Here is a 6,892-nt window from a genome sequence, read left to right on the forward strand (position 1 = left end):
AAAGTGAGAGTCAGTCTAGTTCGTCCACTCAAACCAAACATTAGAGCAAAATTCTCTTTCAGCGTTGCAGCATGTGAATTCAGGATACGTATGCGAGTAATATCAAGTTTCATTTGCTTACACGGTTTTAGAGGGATCTTATTTCCCTAAAGCCCTGGGACACCGCGGGGAGATAGGATTTCCTAACCGTGAGATCAATCCTTATCGAGTCACAAACCATTTTAGTTCGAGGAACGGAGACTTTAACGGTGGTGCACAGGGAATAAATAGGGACAGACGGAATATGAACCCAAAACCCGCTGTCTATTTTTTTATTTTTATCACTACAAAACCTGGCGCTACAAGCAATCACCACCGGCATCTTTCTCTTTTCATTTTTCAAATTTTACAAATATGGCGCATCCGAACAGGAACTCGATAGTTAATTTTTTTTTTTTTGACTCGATAGTTAATTTTTTTTTAAACTCGATAGTTAATTTTTTTAGACTCGATAATTAATTTTCGAACTCGACAATTTATTTTCAGACACGATAATAAATTTTCGAACTCGATAATTTACGCTCAGACCCGATAATTAATTTTTAAACCCGATAATTAACTTTCAGATTCGATAATTTATTTTTAGATGCGATAATTAATCGTCAGACACGATAATTACTCGATAATTACTTTACAGTCTCGACGAATACGCTTCAAAGAACTCCATTATTTTTAAGAACTGTTTAAAAAAAAAAAAAAAAAGTAACTACTTGCTAAGATTATTATCAGCTACATAATGAGCCTTGGAATCGAACTAAATTCAACGGAAGTTGAACAGTACTTCTAGGAACGATCAACGTTCTTTTCCCCTCCAATTTCATTTCTTTTTCAGCCAGAAGAATGTAAGTTACGTTTACGTTGAGCTAGCAATAGAGAATATTCAGTTTGCAGAATTCATTTGTATTGAAAATGGGTGATTGAACAAGAAAAAGAAGAAAAAGAAGAAAAATAAGGTAACCAGGTGAGGAAAATAGGAAATAGGGTAATAACTACAAGTTGCTAAAATCAAATCGAACCTGTTACCATCCATATATTTATAAAATAGTCATTTATATATATATATATTTACATAGAAATAACCTTTCTTCTATTAGTTTATATTTAAGGTGTGCATATATTCGTTTACTTTTTGAATTTTCAGTATGTATAGGGTTAAGCTAGAAACGTATTAATACTAATGTAGGTTAAGTATAGCATTTAGTAAACTTTAAGATAAGATGATTTAAAGTGTGAATTACTATGCTTTGGAATTATTGCAAAAGATCGTACACTCAGGCTTATTTCATGAATAAATAAATAAATAACGTAAAACGTGTTGTGTGTGTGAACAATTATAAGCGACGAAACTAAACATTTTATTAGTATGCCTCAAGAGTACTGTTTTTAAAAAAATTAAATTAGTAATTAATAAATCTATTTTTGTGTGTGTGCAAAAATAATTTGGCACCAAAGCCGTATATTTTTAGTTGCAGATGCAGAAACTTTTTGCATAGACGCCAGAGATAAGGAGCAAAATGGCGACTGAAAAACAGACGGACGCTCCCAATAGAAGCCCTACAAATAATGATATATTCGCCATGCTCCAGACAATGAGAGAAGAAATAAGAAAACTTAACAAGAAGATTGACGAGAACATACAAGAAATGAGAAGAGAACGAGAAGAGCGAGAAAGGCTCCGGGAGAAGCAGAATGAAACAGATGAGATTCGAGAAGAACCCCTTCAAGGGGAATATATGCAAGACGCTGAGGTCATTCCAGAACGAGAGCAACACAATCAAATAGTGGAAAGGAGCGAACCGGAAGAAGCTATACTGGAGGAACTTCCATCAGAAGAAATTGTGCAAGATACACACCAGGAGACCAAGACGACTCACTCACCTGTGGACATCCATATAAACGCTCCGAAATTCGAGATTAAACGCAAACTGCGTGGAAGAATGGTCCCTGGGAAGACAAGAATACAGCCAATACGGCACAAGGATGCAAGAATGAAATGTTTTCACAACAAACGTCCAGGATGGCAACACAGCCATAACTTTTGCCGGAGGAATAATCGCCCGAAACCATGGAGAGAACGGGCAGAAGACTCCAGACATATAGAAGGAAAAGGAATACTTGAGTTCGAAGACCAAGATTCATGGATAAATTACAACGGCCAGAGAAGCCCATGTGACCGACAAGAGATTCACAGTCAAGTCAGACCAAATGAAACACAAGAGATGAGCGATGATAACTGGGAGAACGAAGCAAATCCGCAATGTATTACCGTTCAGGATGAAGGTACCAGGAGAGGAGAACACAAGTTAGACGCACGATGTAAAGATGGCCAAAACGATACAATGAGTACCCCTATCAAAGCGGTGAGAACTCAAGAAGAGAGTAATGACAATTGGAGGTACCCAGATGATAGAGAGGAAAACCCCGAAAATGAGAAGAATGGTATCGGCATTGCCACCATTCACCCGGCTATGACATTTGTTTACTAAAAGTTGACTTGCAACGGTCCAGGTTCGAGTCAAGGTCACGTGACAGCTTGCTAGAAAACAACCTCAAATACACAATGGCATGAAAACAAATAGAAGCACAGTAATAAAATGATTGCATGTAAGAAGTAAAGAAGAAGAATTGCAAGAAGATAATGCAAGAAAAGAAGAATTGAAAACTGAAACATCAGCGCGGAGGAGAAAATTTAGCAAGAGAACTAAGGAAAGAAATATAAGAGAATTTTGTCTATGGCACAGCGCATTTAAATGTAACTGCATCTCTTATCCAAGTGGCTAACCCTAGAAGATGAACATAAAGAATAAGAAGATGAATTATATGGACGCATAATGCCCAGAAGTGAAATTGTTTACTAGCGTATTTACTTTAACTTTATTTCAGGTACCGGATGTGAGGCAACCGAAAATTACAGAGGAAGATTGGAAAAAGATATTCGCCAATGTGCGCAACCCAGCATTGAAACCGGCCCAGGAGATATAATTTTTGTTATGCACGAAGAAGTGCCTATATACAGAGCAATCGGTAGAGAAGGATTCCCGATTTGAGCTCTCTGAAGTGGAGTTTTGCGTTTAGAGCAGAGACTCAACGCACTCCTTTCCCTTGGTGATGATACCTGCGAAAACGCGCCGAGCCAAAGAATAGTGAGCTACGAGCTGCGAGCAGATGACAATTCCACCAAGATGTTTGCAAGTTCCCACAATTGGATGTTCGCGACATGGAACTTTGCCATAATTATTTTACTCTCCTTATATTTTAAAGTTGTGTTACTGAAGAAGAATCATGGCCGAAGGATAAAAGCAGAAGTGCGAGCAGTGGCTTTGCCCTCGCACATGGAGGAATTGAAGCTCCATGCCACCCTCTGTAACCAATGCTCTCTTTCCCGATGATCCCAGACGCTGAAGATGATATAATATTATTGTTTTGTTGTTTTGTTACCTAGGGCAGCCAGCACTTTGGAAGAAAAGTAAGAAGTCGTATCCCGCGCAGATAAAATAACGAAGAGTTCCAATTATTACACCTGCGATGATGCAGACCAGAAGGAAGAAAAATTAAAGAAGAACTCCAAGAGACAAATAAGATAAAAGTCATATTACTTAAAACATGCCTCATAAGCTTGTGTCCAGCAGCTTGAACTGACCACAAACTCGACACCTGAGACCTATCATCCACTAGCAGATCAGAGCACACGAGGTAAAAACCATTCGGGTTCGGATTTTTATGTACTTCAACTTTTCTATGAACTTCAAAATTAGGCATAGGATTTTCATGTACTTCAGAATATTTTTGTGAACTTTGAAATTTCTGACTAGGGTTCGGATTTTTATGCAATGCTCAATTTGTACTTAGAATTCATGATGCAATGTCAATCACAAAGTTTCTCTTAGGATGGAGATCTGCTTCAACTAAGTTGCATCATCTGCTCCATCTTAGGAGGGGGATAACTGTGACAGTTGCATCATTACTATTTTTGTTTAATTTTTAAATAAATCTTTTAAACTCAATTTTGCGTATAATTATGAACATTAGTGAATATAATTTTCATTTTCATTTTTGTTTGTTTAAAGAGGAAAAGGACATTCTCTATTTTCCCTTACTATCCGAGAAGTAAGATGTTTTATTTTTTTTGTATACCTGTCCGTGCGGCGAGGACAGTTGAAAGACCCTTCCATTGTCTCTCAATACCACTGCCTAAGCCACACACGTAGAAAACCACACACAGCAGAGTTCCCGGCGTGAACGCAAGAAAGAAGAACAAAACAGCTTGTAGCATCTTTTTGTGAAATTGAGAAAAATAATAAAGTCCTAACACGTTGAATAGAATCCAAGTAGAAATATAATCTCTGCGAATTTGTCAAAATCACAGCATAGACCATATGTCGCCACTCAGAACCAAGATAAAATTTTAACATAGAACTGTGAAATGGTCCAAAACCATGCACGAGACGACTAGGAGCCAAATCAACTCTCATAAAAATTTTCGATATAACATGTGAAATTTGAAGGAAGCACGTACGTTAGAGAAACGACGCCAGAACACCGTAACTAGGCGGAGACCAAGAGAATCAAAATTTAGGACACCAAAATGACTTAACGAATAAGAGAGCAGAGACGAAATCGAAGACACCGTTAGAGGCGTATCCAAAAAGTTCGGCAGGTTAAAAATTCAAAACTCCAAGGAGTCGTAAAATAATTCTTCACCGGGAAACAGCGTACCACCGCAACACAAAAACATACCCGGAACTTACACACACACTACATTCATAATCAAAAGTTAAGTTCACAATAACAATGTGCGGCTAAACTTACCGAAGCCGAGTGTACGAAATTACAATCTTTCCTTAGCATAGTAACCTACACATTGATCTTCTTCAAAATATATTTATATATATAAACATATATATATAAACTTTGTAACGCTGCTAATATATATATATATATAGATCGCGAAACGCCTACAAACATTGTTTTTGAGTGACAGAGTTTCGTACTTATAAACGTAATCACGAGCTATTACAGACAATTAGAATAACCTACATACGCACCGAAAGCACTTGAACTAGTTTTAATCATACATAATCAGTTTTTGAAGTATTATACACAATGCTTAAAAACAATAAACACTGTTTATCCGTGTAACACTACACTTTTAACACCGAGAGTGATGTTGGTGCAGTGTGACGTCTGAAAGTGCTTTTAGTGAGAGTGCATCCTATCAGAAATGGACCAACAGAAGCCCCACCTTGATGGATCAGGAGACGCCCAAGAGCGACGCCCCTTCCAGTTTGAGAGGAGGACGCAGCGGGAATCGAAGAGAGGAACTCCGAATCCAGGACACTTCGCACGAAAGAAGGAAGCCAGTAAACGCAGGGACATCTGTATGTGTGTGCTGAGCTTAGTGGTGAGCTTGGTGGTGAGAGCAGTGTGTACGGCGAAAGGTAGGACCCATCCAAATTATTTTTTGTTGATTCCAAAAGGGAAATTTTCGTCATTGAATAAAATGCAAGACGTTCGCGATATAAAGTCGGAACTATTTGAAAACTGTTAATGTATTTACACCGCGTGGAGAAAAGATTTTCCAACTCGAACTGTAATTGCTAAACAATTAGAACTCTTTTTTTTTCTTTCTTTTTGAGCAAGGCTTATTAAAAATAGAGATACTTTTTACAATGATACTTATCTATATATATATATTCTGTGACTTTAGTGAATATGTCGTTGTTTTTATTAAGGAGATAGTAGTTTAGGCCATCACTCTATTTGTCACTTAGATTTTTTTTTTGATAACATATAAAGAAAGTTAATTTAAAAGTAGATCGAATGACGGGTTGTAGACCTTTAACGATGAAAGAAGTATTTACTTTAACATATGGAAATTTGTATGAAGTAAAAATGCATCATCTGCGCTATGTACATGTAATATGAGAACTTTAAGATAATTTTGAACAAGACATAATAGATGTTCCTAGAAAATATATTCAAGACATTGCTTTACTTGTCCAGAGATTATAGTGTTTGTAAAGTAATTTTGCATAGAAGTGAACGTACTAAATGAGTCTATTTCGATCTATATACTAGTAAAACTCTAATAAATAATATTGTAATGAGTCATCAAATATATGTTACGTAAGAGAGCTAAAGGATTAATTAGTAACTATGATGTATATGCGACTAGTCTCGCAATTAATCATTTTCTTGGTTGGAGATACGTAATCCATAAATAAAGCGGAACCGACATTAGTACAGTCAGGTAGAATACAGATGAAAAATACGAAGTAGGCTAAGTAAAGCCGCAATTATTACGTCAGTCTGATCCTCTAACAATCGAGCGATCAGACGTTTATGCGCATAAACTAGACGAACAAACTAGAGGAATACATAAAAATGTCCGGCCGTATACCAATCCTATTAATGATAAAGAGAAAATCACGAAAAACTCAATATATTCAGATTAAAGAAATCTCGAGAGACGTCTTGACATTTATTATTTATATTCATGTGTTATTTGATTTTTTATGTATGTATGCATGTATTTACTTATGATTTTACATATATATATATATATCGATATATGTCTGTGTCTATTAATTTTCTACTTGTGTTAATATGAGTATATATATGTAGCCTTTATGCATAACGAAATGGTAATGCTACGCTCATTGATTTTATGTATTTGATAGTGTATGCTTGTTAGGTAAATGTCAAAGTGCATATTTAGTGCACTTATTCTCATTCTCAGTTATTAATTTAAATAATTAGAAATGGTTAGCAGTCAGGCAGTAGGTTTATTTAACTCCTTTAGATCATTCTATGTTTCTTTCATACTTCCCACAAATCTCAAATCAAAGTCATG

This window comes from Thermobia domestica, chromosome 13, assembly GCF_964235325.1.
Source record: "Thermobia domestica chromosome 13, izTheDome1.hap1.1, whole genome shotgun sequence".
In the NCBI taxonomy this organism is placed as follows: domain Eukaryota; kingdom Metazoa; phylum Arthropoda; class Insecta; order Zygentoma; family Lepismatidae; genus Thermobia; species Thermobia domestica.